The 14,706-nt window shown below is 43.7% G+C and overlaps 1 long non-coding RNA gene across 1 annotated transcript; it reads left to right on the forward strand.

Moving 5' to 3' along the window:
- Positions 1-10,104: 10,104 nt before the first annotated feature.
- LOC132661641 (uncharacterized) lies at positions 10,105-14,500 on the forward strand. The gene is made up of 3 exons (XR_009602327.3): positions 10,105-10,276; positions 11,447-11,547; positions 13,372-14,500. It is a non-coding gene; the product is annotated as an uncharacterized LOC132661641 (long non-coding RNA).
- The last annotated feature ends 206 nt before the right edge of the window (positions 14,501-14,706 follow it).

The following is a 14,706-nucleotide window of genomic DNA, read 5'->3' on the forward strand; positions in this document are numbered from 1 at the left end:
ATAAATAGCACCATTTGACAGAAAGAAAACTGAGTCTTACAAGGGTTACCTATCTTGTTACAAGGCGCCAGAGCTGGGATTAAAACTCAGGTTTAGGCAAAGCCCGTATTAGTGCACAACCTGGGCAGTGAACCAGTCTCAAAATGAAATACCATTCTTAAATGTAACAAATTGGCAAAGATTAGAAACACTCTAACACTGAGTACTGGCGCAGGTATGAAAGCAGCATCCCATAAAATACAGGTGAGAATGTAAATTGGTGCTAACCTTCTGGAAAGCAACCTGGCAATATTTATTAAGAAGCTGAACATTCACATACCCTTTGAACCAGTAATCCCACTTCTTTGATTACATTCTAAGCAACTAATCAAAGATGCTGCCAAAGATTCACGTTCAGGGTTGTTTTTCAAGCCATTGCTTAACACAGTGAAAAATTGAAATCAACTAAAATGTAGAATAGTTGCAGAATAGTTAAATAATTGGTATTTGCTACTGGCTAGAAATATATGCGGCTTGTGAAATATGGTTAAAAATCATATTTTAGTGAAATGGAGAAAAGTTGGTGCTCTGGGCTGAATGTTTATATCCCCCCACCCAAATCCATATGTGGAAATCCTACCCCCAAGGTGATGGTATTAGGAGGTGGGGGCTATGGGAGGTGGTCGGGTCATGAGGGCAGAGTCCTCATGGAAGGGATTCTTGCCCTTATAGGTGAAACCCGGGAGGGCTCCCTCACCCCTTCCACCGTGTGAGGACACAGCAAAGAGTTGCCATCTATGAATCAGGAACTGGGTGTTCACCAGATCCTGAGTCTTCAGGCAAACTGATCTTAGATTTGCCAGCCTCCAGAGCTTTGAGAAATAAATTTCTGTTGTTTCTGTTCTGTTGAAGTTACCATTCTCAGGTATTTTGTTACAGCAGCCTGAATGGACCATGACAGTTCGCAGTACTGTCTAAACAGGGGTGGGGGGGGGGAGTAGGATATAAAACTGACTATATACTGTGACTCCAGTTTGGAGAAAGAGTAAGATAATACAATAGAGAGTGTGCAGTAATTCTGCATGATGATTATTATTTCCTATGGCATTTTTTTCACATCTCTAAACATTTTTTATATTTCTCAAATTTTACACAATAAGTGAATATTACTTTTATACCTAGAGAAACATACTTAAACATATATATAATATATATATATACATATATATATATTATATATAATTTTTTTTTTGAAAAGACAGCAACTATTCTCCCTGTCAAATATACGCCCTATGAGGACAGGATTCGTTATCTGTGTTGTTCACTGATGTGTGCCCAGAATAGTGTCTCCTATAGTGTGGCTCCTAAAATATGCTCAGCAAATATCCGCTGAGTGAACCAGAGGTACAGTCTCCAGCACGTGCAAACCCAGCCTGTATGGTGAGGTTTATCCATCGTTGCATAAACGGCGGTCCTCGAAACAAACGCTTTAAAAGGCTCATATATTCTGAGGCCAGAACTTCATACAGGACACAGCACCTGTCTTGCTACCTGGTGCCTGGGGCCTTACCCAGGAAGACATGACTAGCTGGAGGTGACCTGCAATGCTAAGAGCAGGAATCATCTAGAGGCTTCTTCCCTCACATGCCTGGTGCCTGGGATGGGATGACTCAGAGGCTGGACCAGCTGGGACTCCCAACAAGCATCTACACATACGCCGTGTCTCCATCCAGCTTGGGCTTTCGCGGTGGGTTTTGCATGAGCAAGAAAGGAACATTTACTATGCTAAGACATTGATGCTTTGGGATTTGCTGCTGCAGCAGAGTCTATCGTATTCTGGATTAATACAATGATTCTCAGATACATGGCTATGTCACGTAATGTGACGTACCTGAATTTACCTTGTCTTCTTGTCTCTGTGAGCCTGGAGGTCAACCTGAGCAGAGCTGCCGCTCAGCGAGGCACGTGAGATCCACACGACCCAGGCCAGGGTGCCCCCCCCCCCCCCCCCCCCCGCTGTGGCATTTCCACACGTAGCCTTGGACAAGTTACAGAACCTTTCTGAGCCTTAGTTTTCCCATCTGCAAAATAGGAATGATGATGTTTGTCTCGGGATTGTTGTAAGAGTGAAATGAGATGAAATATCTATTATAAGGGACTTGAAACAGCAAAAGCACTTATTAAATGTTCATTTTTGTGTTAGTTCTGCTGTTATACAGGGTCCACAAATGTCTTTATTTGATGGCTAGGGTGGTGCCAGCTGTGCACAATTAAACAAAAAAAAAGTTATCACACTCAGGGAGAATTTAGCATGTTTCATGTGGTTTGGGTTGGGGGGTAAAAGACAAAAGAGGAGACTGAAGCCCTAAAGCCACAGATAAGTAAAAAAAAAAAACAACAAAAAAACAAAAACAAAAAAAACCACTTCCCCTTTGGATGTATTAAATATCTACGTATTTATATAACGCCTGGTTCCATATGAGAGAGAAGGCAGACTTCATGCCATCTCATAATTTGGAAACAAAAACAGACATTAAAACAAAAATGGGGATATAAAACAGAAGCAGAAAGTATCTCCAAAAAATCTTACCAGGGAAGCCTCGCTGCAGACTTTGGCTGACTGCTAAGCTCTCGAGCAGATTGCACAGAAAGGCCTCTTGCCATTGTACGATCCAGGCTCTCGGCCACCCGGTCACACCATTCCCAAGGTGTGCTCCCAAGGGAAGGGCTGTGAGGTAAGCTGCTGGCAAAGGTGACTTCATTCAAGATGGCGCTGGGTATGTGCCTAGCACGGTGACATGTGGCTGAGTCACCCAGAGGTACAAGGCGCGGCTTCCAGGCCCCACGGGGAAGAAAGAGACGCATGCAATTTTTGTGTTCATCGCCAGTGCTCAGATTCAGAGGAATGTCTAAAAAAAAAATCTCTCTGGCTTGCACTTTTTAGGCCATTTAATTTTTTATTGTTGAGCATGAACAATGAAACAGAGCAGTTTCCTGTTTCTCGGCCCCAACCTCCCACTGCTGAGGAATTTGGGTTTAAATTGCCGGAGAGGAACATTTACATTCTATAAATTAGCTTCACTAAAGATGCTTAAGCGTTTATGAAAACATTCCCATTTTATACTCAGCTTTATAAAATCTTTAAGAAAAAAAAAATCCCAAACTGCCATGTGAAGCTAAGCCTGGCAGAGAGAGCAATCTGCTCAGTGCAAATATGCCAGCAGCTTTACAAATGAGTAATGTGGAATCAGGATTAAGAGCCTGCAGATCATTTATCAGTGACAAAGATTCTTAGCCTCTGTACTCCAGGCCATGGAGACTCTCACAGGCTAAATCCTACACCTCAGAAGCAATATACAGTATTAACTCATTTATACCCACACTAATGCTGGTGGCAGGGAATGCCACTGTGCTCTGCCTCAGGTGCCCAGACAGGCATTTGCATGTAAAGCAAAGAGTCTGGCTTCAGGGGAGAGCTGGACTTAAATCCCGGTTTAGCTACTGACCAGGTAGTGACCTTGGAACTAACCACTCAGAGACTCAGTTTCCTCCTCTGAAAACCGGGGACAATAATGACACACAAGTACTCATAAGGGCTAGTTCACCTGATTATCTTCACTTCTGGACAAACGGAAGAAAGGCGACAAAACTACAGATGAGTTTCATCCTATATACAATGAAATAAACGTGTTTAGATGCATATTCCCCACCATCGTGGAAAAGAGTATGTGCCAAAGAAAATCTCTCATTCTATTACTTCTATACTCCCTCCTCCATATTTTTCTGGCTACACCTGGGCCTTCTATGGCTCTAGACAAAAGAGGTCATGGCCAAAAGCAAAGAGAGACTGAAGAAATTAAATTTGGCTTGTGATTCCAAGGGTGTTGGTTTAGGAATAATTTTAATTCTTTGGGCGCCTGGGTGGCTCAGTCGGTCTGACTTCGGCTCATGTCATGATCTCGTGGTTTGTCAGTTCAAGCCCTGTGTCGGGCTCTGTGCTGACAGCTCGGAGCCTGGATCCTGCTTCAGATTCTGTGTCTCCATCTCTCTCTGCCCTTCCCCTGCTCATGCTCTCTCTCTCTCTCTCTCTCTCTGTGTGTGTCTCAAAAATAAATGAACATTAAGAAAAAAATTTTTAAAAAGAACAATAATTTTAACTCTTTACTTCATAGACATTTCCCCTTAAGGGAAGTCTGTGACTTCCCCATTCTGCAGCCCATGAACCCCGAAACACACAGTTCTCATTACCCTCTTCACCTCGGGGCAGCAGGCCCAGGGGAGCGAACACTGGTGCTGTCTGGTTGCTAGGCCACAGACGCTAGCGGTCTAACTTCTTTGGACATCAGATACCAGACCCCTAACAAAGACAGGCTTAGAGCTGCCATGGAGGTTCTTGGGCGCTAAAACTTATCAAAGCATCCTGAGTGTTTCCAGTGTTTTCCACCTGATTTACCTCTTTTCTGTCCATCAAAAGTAGGTGATCACCCCAATGGGTAAAAATCATGTCTGAAGCTACATCCTGAGCAGCACTTAAAGGTTACCATTTCCAAGGATGAATACCTTATTTACTAATCCTTACCGCCAACCACATGCTATCACTATTTGCACAGTTTTATCTTTCATATGACACATTTATTCTCACTGCACATCATGACGGTCTCAATGGACAATGGCTTAGCAAAGAGGCAGTGCTTGCTTAGGGATGTGCTACACCAGCATTTCTAATAGAACTTTCTGGGGTGATTTAAGTCGTTTCTACCTGTGTTGTCCCACTAGCCACAGTTGGCAATAGCATTTGACATGGGACTGGTACAACCGAGAAACTGAATTTTAAATTATACTTAATTTCAAGTAATTTACATTTGGATGTCATTGTCTCGCGTGGCTATTTGCCAACATACTAGACTGCACCCTGCTAGATGCTACCCACTTAGGACCTGGGCGAGACCAATGCTGTCCAATGGAAATATAATGTGAACCACAGATGTAATTAAAATTTTTCTAGTAGCCACACTTAAAAAAAAAAAGGAAAGAAATAAAATTAATTTAAATGATATACTTTATAATTGCCAACTACAAAACACTATTTCAATATGTAATCAACAAAATATTAATGACATATTTTACTTTTTTTCATACTAAGTCTCCAAAATTTGGTGTACATTTTATAATTACAGTATATCTCAGTTCAGACTAGCTACATTTCAAGTGTTCAACAGCTACATGTGGCTAGTGGCTACCATACTGGGGAACGTAAGGCAGATATTAGCTACCCCGGGCTTACTTTTCCATCTGTAACATGGGTATGTTTACAGCAACTGTCATCTAAAACACTCTGGTATTTAACTAGGGATGCTAAAGAATTTTTAACACAGGGTGTCAAACACAAAGCCAAACTCACTACATTTATTTTTACCAAAGTATACACAGCTACGCAAAATACTGGGTGTTTCCTTTCTAGCCATATTTCTTATTCTTTTGCTTTGAATGAAATTAATTAACTAATTTCACTAACACGTCAATATTTACCGCTAATTATACAAGAACAGTTCTACAACTTAAAGAAATGCAATGTGGTTGTGTATCAAAACTTTTAAGCTCAGTGCCTGGTAATTTCCATATCAATAATTTCCATTAGCGTAATGGGACACAATAGAAGTCTGCTCCTGGAATGAAAATGTGTAATGAGAAAAGCAATCAGAGAGAATCGCTTGGCAGCCAAGTAGATAACCAATAAGCCAGTGGCCTGATCAATGGGTACTAGGTACATTAAATGCAGAAAATGATTCAGAAGTGTCCATTAGCAGAAATTTTAACAAATAAATTACATAAAAATAATCAATACAGCTAGCTGACAATGTAACCTGTAACAGTAGATTCAGAAGCAATTTCAAAGATCTGCATTGCTCACACTTAAATGCCTTTTCAAGTTTAGCATTGCAAACTACACCTACTCCCCCATCTTAAAGCCCCATCTTTAATGCTTTTTCTGAACTAGCTTGTTGTTTCAACCTTACCACGCACTCATGAAAAATGGATAGAGGCGGTCATGTGGGTTTTCTGTCTCTTCGGGACACACCTTGCTGGAACACGCTGAATATTTCTTAATGGCTTTGGAGGCAAGAGCTATGACAGTAGAGCCTTTGCTTTGCTTTGGAAGACAGAGGGAGGTAGCATGGGGGTGGGCGGGGCGGGGGGAGGGGAGGGGAATAGTCTGTAAAGGCTGGATGGCTGCCTTTCAAACTTAGACAGGAAAATGTTTTGTAATGATTGTCCACAGGGTCAGCCTGGCTCTGGACTGGAGAAGGGGAAGCAGAATACAATTCCTGTGGCCTTGAGCTCTGCCAGACTAATCAGAATCATTCCTTCCACTTTACAACAGTTCACGGAGTTCGATTTTGTTCATCCAATAAGTGTTTACTGCTACAAACTTAGCAGACTGGGAGAAGACAGGATAATGATACCACTATTATGTATTATTTAGCTGGTATTAAGCTTTCATTTGCTTCTCTGGCAGAAGCAAGATTTTGCTTTGCTTAGGAAAACAAGCACGACCAGGCTACAAGTCATACTTGTGAAAGGCTTGCCCTGCCTTCAAGGGGTTTGATGCCAGGGTATAGGCGGGGAACCCGGGAGCCACTCCTGTCTTTCCTCTCTTTAACTTTCACGGTATGTTAGAAGGAAGCAGGGGCGCCTGGGTGGCTCAGTCAGTTGAGCCACCGACTTTGGTTCAGGTCATGATCTCACAGTTTGTGGGTTCAAGCCCCACATCAGGCTCTGTGCTGACAGCTTAGAGCCTGGAGCCTGCTTCGAATTCTGTGTCTCCCTCTCTCTGCTCCTCCCCCACTCATGTTCTCTCTCTCTCTCTCACCTTCAAAAATAAATAAAAACATTTAAAATTTTTTTTAAAAAAAGGAAGCAGAAGGCTACCATCTACTGAACACCTGCTATGCATCAGTCACAATGCTAAGCACATGTAGGTGATATCTAATTTCACTGGCTCTTCCCCCCACAAAAGTATTGCTAGTAATGGGAAAAATACATTATTTTGAACATCGAACGGAGAAACCCTCTGCCCATCCCAGTAGCAAAATCCCAAGATTCCAGGAGACAATATCAGCAGGGTCCTTTGATATTTTTTGTTTGTAATAAGGAAGTTAATCTAGCTGTTGTGAAGTAGGGCTGTTACCTGTCCCTCTTTAATGCCAAGGCAATGGTATTGGTGTTACTGGGGGCCCTGGCCACTTAAAATTTAAGCCACTTAAAATGAGATCAGAAAAAGCTAGAAACATTATCCTTTCAAAGCAGCAAATAGTATTAGGTCTCAAGAGGCACAATTTGAATACTTCTTTGGGGTAATTTCTGGAAAAGGGAAAGAGCCCCGTTAATTATGCATGTAAAAGTAAGCAATGCATCCATTGCTTTTAAGGGAAATTAGAAATAACCATCGATATTAAAGTGATGTTAAAGAGTAATAATTTTAAAGGCAAAATCATAATTCATAGCGATATAAAATGAACACGTCAAAGATTTCACTTCATTCATTCATTCATTCATTCAGGTACCAGTAAGATGATAAAACAGGTTGAAAGGAGGTTTCAAAAAGCAGGTACTTACATGGGCTGATACAAATGTGCTTAGTAGATGCAAAACTGGCTGGAGGGAGGGTGGTAGGGACAGTTTTCAAAATTCAATTGCGTGTTGTGGTAGGCAGAATCCTGAGATGCCTGCTCCCTGGTGCACATATTCTGTACAATCCCCTCCCCGTGAGGATGGGCGGGACTGTGGCCTTGATGGATTTCTCCTCCTGATTAGGTTACAGCAGGTAACAAGGGTGAAAGGATTTTGCAGATGTAATTAGATCTTTGAGACTTTGAATTAATCAAAAAAACAGATTATCCCTGAGTGAGGCTGACCTAATTAATCAAACTCTTAGAGACTACTGGACCCTTCTTGAAGGAGGAGAGTTGAAGTATGAGAGATTCTGCTGGCCTTTGAGAAGCAAACCTCGAGTTGGGGAGAAAGCCACATGGTAGGGAATGGCAAGGGGCCTCTAGAACCTGGGAAGTGACAGCCAGCAAGAAAGCAGGCTTCCATAACTGCACGATGAATTCTGCCAACCACCAGTGATCTTGGACAAGAAACCTGAACCACAGATAAGACCAGGCCAACACCTTGATGTCAGTCTGCAGAAACCCTGGGCAGAAGCCCCAGCTAAACTGTGCCTGGACTCCTGACCCACAGAAAACCCAAGATGATACATGAATCTTACAGGAAGCTGTTCAACTTGTGGTAGTTTGTTAAACAGCAAAAGTAAACTCATACACGTCAACAGAAAAGAAGTCTTCGTATTGCTATGGGTAAGCTACAACTTACAAAGCTGTAAACGGCTCAAGGCAATCAAAGGTGCAGAGGCCCCAGAATCAATCTGGAAGACAACACCTAGGTTTTCATTGGATGAGTTCAGTAATCCATGCGGTTCTTCCGATGAGAAATATCTCATTTGGTAAAGCGCCTGTTTCATAGACAAGACTGCTTGATTTTTTTTTTTTTTTAATTTGAAGAAAACTATTTTTGTTTTTCTCTGGAATGGATTTAGACTCCACTTTAATTTGTTTTTCTGAGCATGTGAGGGGGTTTGGGGTAGCTAGCCACCAGGAGCAACAGAGTGCAAACCAAAAAAGCCTTCAGAAAGCACCAGCAGGTCTGAGTACCACACACCAGTCACTGTTGAGAAAACGGAACTGGGCAAAATCCAACCTGGACCGTGAGGCTGATGTTCCACGTGGAGTGAAAGCTAAGGCTGACTTCATCCACTGATCCACTATTCAAATAAATAAATAAACAAATAAATAAATAAATAACCAAACAAATCCAGTGCCCCACCTGGTTCTAGACAGGGAGACAGTGACCCAAGGACACCACACGCTCCACAACCTCACAGAGTTTACATTCTAAAGGACCCCAAATAACCCAGATTTGGAGATCTACACGGAAAAGTACCAGATCTGGAGAACTATAGTGATATTTGACCACAGCGTTTAGCCGTGAAGACTTTCTGGAGGGTAAAGGTTGAGACCATATCCCTGTGGGTAGAGTTTCAGAGACAATTCAGTTGCTAATCATCCTAGGAAGAGGCATAGAGATCCAGGCATAGAGAAGGAGGGCGACGTCTCCAGGCACCTCACCTGGTGCGCAGGTGCCAGACCCCTAAGGAAATACAGATTTGACCCCTGGTGTTGGGTTCAGCCTCAGTGGCCACATGGAGGCTACCCTGCACCCCTGGACAAATAAACACAGAAAATATAAGGTAATGCAATACGTTCTATTGTGTTGCTCTGTTTAACTCTGTAGTTAGTAATGATAATTACAGCTTACACGTGGAAGCGCTTTGCATATAGTAACTTACTTGATGTTCCTAACAACCCATCGAGGTAGGTGTTATTATTACTCCGGTGCTATAGATGAGGAAGCTGGCGCAGAGAAAGGTTCAGTGACTTCTGCGCAGTCGCACAGCTGGTGAGTGCCAGAGCCGGGACTCCAGCCCAGACAGTCTGGCACCAGAGTCCCAGCTCTTCACCTTCACAGGGAGCGTCTTTGTAATAAGGGTTCCCTTGGGCACCGGCAGGAACCACCGCCGGGAGTAGTTCTGAAACATACTCTGCCTTGCAATTTACCTCCATCGCCCCAAAGCTCCATTTCCTCAGGAGCAGGAGTCTGTCTTCAGCTGGACGACAGGAAATTAAGGGATTTTTATCTTCTCCTCCGGCCACAGTGTGGGGGCGTGCTGATTGTACATCAGGTAAAACCAAGAGTTATTTTACCATCCTCTCAAATCTGTCATCTACTTAAAAAATGCTTTTTTTCCTCATCTCTGCGCCTCGGCTTTCCTGCTGGAGATGCAGTTTCTCCTCTGGGTGTCCCGTCTAAAATACATACTGCTCTTCTCCCGACGAGGATTCAACCCCGGCCCGAGCTCTGGGACGGTGATCCCCTGCAGCTGTCCACGAACACTAACTAATACAAAGGACGGCTGAGGGTTTCAAGTTTCCTGTTTACAGCCACCATCCAATGGGGATCTTTCTGGGAGAAACTGAGACTGGCAACAAATTAACAAGGGTTCGGTTATTTTACAGGGGAGAACAATGGTTCCTCTGACCACTTTTGATTCATTCCATCTCTGGTTTCCATGGAGCATCATAAAAGGATCTATGTGTGCGTCAGGACAGCGGACGGACGGAAGCGGCCCGGGGCAAACAGGAGAGGAAGCTTCTGCCTCCTGCGTCTCCATCCGAAAGTGAGTTTTCCCCAGCACTGGGTATTCAGTTCCTGAGTTCCGGAATTGGCGGGCTGCTCTGCCTGGGGAAATGACAATGACCGGGCGGGGTAACACAGCCCCCATTCCCGTGGTTGCTTTCTTCCCTTCTCAGAAGACCTTTGCCCCTGAGCTGCGGTCCCTTTACAGGTTTATGCTTGCTGCCGTCTTTCCCCTTTATAGCCACTTGCTGGAAAATCTATGTGGGAAATCAGAGGTGCCTGCTGAACCGCCTCTGGCGGGGGAAGCCAGTTGAAGAATTTTCATAGGCTGACTCTGGAACGTAGGGGTACTACCACGCTTTGGCTGCCCAGAACGCCTTCCCGCTTCTTTTCACAGCTCCACGCCCCTTCTCAGTCATGTGATTTTACAAGGCTTAGACCGTTGGCTCAGGAGCAGAGCATGTGATTTAGGATCAGCCAATCACTGCATTGCAGTCTCTTGGCCGCCAATGATTGCTTCACTGATAACCATGTGACTTAATTAGAGACATTTAGAGAGGCTGTAAGACTTTCGGTGGGAATTCTGGGAAGAAGATTCTCGCTCAATTCTTGCTGAACTTGAATGAGGTGTGAAGTTGGAGACCTGGTAACCATTATAGATAATCGGGGAGCTGTGGTCTTTGAATATGATCAAGTCAGGAAGAGAGAGAGACGCTGACTCTTGAGAACAGTACCTGAGCCCCTGATTCAGCCTATGTCTGAGCAAGTCCTGTTTCCGGACACTTGGCTACGTGATTCAATACCATTTCCTTCGGGCTTGCACTGTCTCGGGTTGCATTTTGTGTCTTGCAACTGAAAGAGTTGCCTGTTTCCCTGTAGGGATAGTTGAAGGAAGCTCCGAGAATAAGAGCTGCTTCAGCCAGGAAAGCAGTCCTCGCCTGAGGGTATTTGTCCCTTTACATTTATCATGAGAAAGCAAAATCTGCAAAATATGCTTTTAGAGCCATTAGCCTTCCTATTTCCTTCCATCTAAAACTTATTTTGGGGGGAGGGGGCGGAAATCTGTCCAGTTTATTCATCAGGTTATTGGTGGGCTTCCCTTAAAGTGAACAGACATGGGTTGAAATCCTCAATAAAACTCTAGCATGTCTTTTTTTGGTCACCATGCCTTTTAAATGCTTATGTTATCTCAATTACACCATCTTTTTAGCTAAGAGATGGCGTATGAAGACATTTGGCAGGGGACCCAGAATCACCTGAATCCCACCTTGGCCTTCCGACCCCGGCTCTCCACAGTGCCCCAGGGGAGCAGTAAGTAAATTATTTTTAGAGAGCGCTTTGATCCAAAACCTTAATGGAAATTCAAGTAAGTAAGGTTGGACCTCATGTTCTTTCTCTTTATTGGTCAGTTCCGATTCTCAGATATAACCAGTCCATTGACCTAGACCTTTCCTTTTCTGGGAGAGCTAAGCCTGAAAACCTAGTTATGTTTAGGTTTGCAGACATGCAATCAGCGTAAGACACTCCATCTTGGGTCCAACCTTGGCCAAGCCAAGAGCTCTGAACATGCTTCTGATGAGAAGGTGAATGTGCCCAAGGAAAGAGGAAGTGAAGGGGTGGGGAGAGGGGCATCTAGGGTTGCCCTGCCATTCTGGCCGCAAGGAAGGCAAAGAAAAAAAACTATTCCTCTATTACATGTGCTATAACCTTATTTCTGTTGAAATGTCCACCTTTGGAGAATGTGAGCCAATACATGTCTTGGAACTAATCTGACCCATACTCCCTCAGAGCAGAACAAAGCAGGAGGTAAAAAGAGAATTTCTGAAAGCTTGTTCTTAATAGTTACCGTTATCATATTAGGATAATGCTGGCTATGATAACAAATCATCTCTAGAATTCCAACAGCCTAACACAAGTGTACTTTTAGAAAATTTTTTATTTTTTAACATTTGTGGTTTTTAGAGAGAGAGAGAGAGAGAGAGAGAGAGAGAGAGAGAGAGTGGGGGGGGGGGGGGAAGGGCAGAGAGAGACAGAGAGAGAGAATCCCAAGCAGGCTCGGAGCCGTCAGTGCAGAGCCCAGCACAGGGGCTCCATCCTACAAACTGTAAGATCATGACCTGAGCCGAAATCAAGAGTCAGACGCTTGACTGAGCCATCCAGTCGCCCCAAGTTCCTTCAGTCTTAAGGCTTTCCTTGAAGGCTAACCACTTCAAGGTTATGGTTTTCAACTTTAAGTGCACTTTGTCGTTACCCGAAGAGCTTTGGCAATGCTAATAGGTGGGCCCCACTCCCGGAGATTCCTATTTCACTGCTTTGAGCAGCAGCTTGGGCACCAGTAAGTTTAAGATTCCCCCAGAGGAGTACAAAGTGCAATCGGTATTTCTCTAGGGCGTTGCCAGAGGGCCATTGTTTCAATGTGTGGTCCTCAGACCAGCAGCAACAGCATTTGGGAACTTATACAACTTGCAAATTCTCAGATCTCAACCAGATTTGTGGAATAAGAACTCCAGGGTGAGACCCAGCAATCTGTGCTTTAATAGCCTTCCAATTGATTCTGATGCATATTCAAGTTTGAGAATCAGTGCCCTAGTTGTCTCATCAAAGAGCCTCAAAGTTCTCTGCATCCAGGTGGAAGAGGAGAGAGGGAGTTTGAAGGAGCACGCATACTGCTTAACTACCTTGGACTGGCTGTGACCTCACAGTCTCTTGGTGGTATCTAGTCCCATGGGTCCAGCTAGAGGTAGAGAGGACGGGGAAATGGGATCCGGGCTAGGCAGTCTGTTCCTGCCATAATCATACATTCTTGAGTTGTCTATACTGACCCTGAATTCCACACTGATTCAGGATGGAAGAAAAATGAAAGGCAATTCCAAATTCTACGTGTAACATGAATGGTCAAGTCTCCTAAGACTAAACAAAAACCCAGAAAATGATATGCAAATTATTTATTTTGATATAGGATAGTATGGGTTCATTTGGACAGAAAAATTAACACAAAAAACTTTCACAAATTTATAAGCAATATATCCCATCTTAAAATAGCAATTCTTCATTAAAGTGATAAAATCTCTTGAGTTCTCATTCCAATTAGATCTCTCTGTGATACATCGTGTGTCCATTCACTTCCCCCAACAGCTCAACAGCAACTCTGAGGCAGAGATAGACAGAAGACTGGATCTGTAGGCACAAGATCCTTTCAGAAGCCAATCCAGAAGGAATCTCCCCACCCAAGACTCCACTATGCTGCAATGGAGAGAAGAAAGACATTGAAGTCAGGCAGTTGGTGATTCGGTATCCTGGCTTTGCCATTTCCTTCCTGTGTAACCTTGGGTGAGATGCTTAACCTCTCTGAGCCTCAGGTTCCTCTTCTATGAAAGAGATAAAAAGTCCTCATTTGTAGAACTCTGGGGACAACTACAGGAAAAAACATAGGTAAAGAGGCCTAATATATCTTAGGTCTTCTAATCCCTAAATTCTCTCCAAACATTCAGGATGGGAATAGGCCAATAGAACACACGCAGATGACATAGGCCACATTGTGGTCTCCATTCCAGGAGAATGCCATCTGGTTGAGTTTCGGCTGCCTTATGATGACAAAAAGAATTCAGGCCATTGTTGTCTCCAACAGGACACATACAGGAGAAGCACTGAAGATGCTTTGAGATTGTCTGAGGGTGGCTAGATACAACCTATTCTTATTAAAGCTATTTATAGTGAGAAGCCTTTCAGGTCAGGCCTGCCTTTCCAGTCTGCCTCATTGGCAAGGTGATGGGCTCTGAGCTCTGTTTGTTATATGTTGCTCGTGGTTTCTATTGGTTCTGGCTTTGGTGGTTTGTTTCATTCACACTAGATGCCAAGGGGACCATATGGCCCAGTGAGCTAAGGAACAGCCTGGATATCTGGGGACTTTGTGCTGTCTGTGACACTTCAGAAAGTGACTCAGTTAGCCAGTGGTAACAGAAAAAAGAGAACCTGTGACTATTTCATCCATTTGAGCACAGAGACAACTCTAGCCATTTGAATGCTTAACGTATACACCAACCCCTTGAAAGCTAAAGTCTAATTTGGGCTCCATGATTCTAGAGGTCGAGGAGCCAGGGAGGGGCTGGAGGGGGGTGACACCAGGCAACTACTGGCACTTACAGTGTTGTGCATCCAAAATAAAATAGATAGTTCCTAGATGTTTTTAACATCCAGATCTCAGAGTCAGTTCAGAGCTCATAACAATACAATGACAACTGGAATAAAATCGTATGTGGACAGTGCCTTCCAATTTACAGAACATTTTTATACAGCGTCGGGAAGTCGATCCTTACCATTTCTTGGGAGCACATAAGTTATCACACTTATTTGTCTTGGTCAGAGATCCTTTGGTGGCATGGAATATTTACCCACTCCAAGCTACCAATTGCATGTGTGATAGACGGCAGCACTCTCTCAGTAACGCAGCCCTGCGTCAAAGTGGCATTT

This window comes from Panthera onca, chromosome D1 (genome assembly GCF_046562875.1).
Source record: "Panthera onca isolate mPanOnc1 chromosome D1, mPanOnc1 haplotype 2, whole genome shotgun sequence".
In the NCBI taxonomy this organism is placed as follows: domain Eukaryota; kingdom Metazoa; phylum Chordata; class Mammalia; order Carnivora; family Felidae; genus Panthera; species Panthera onca.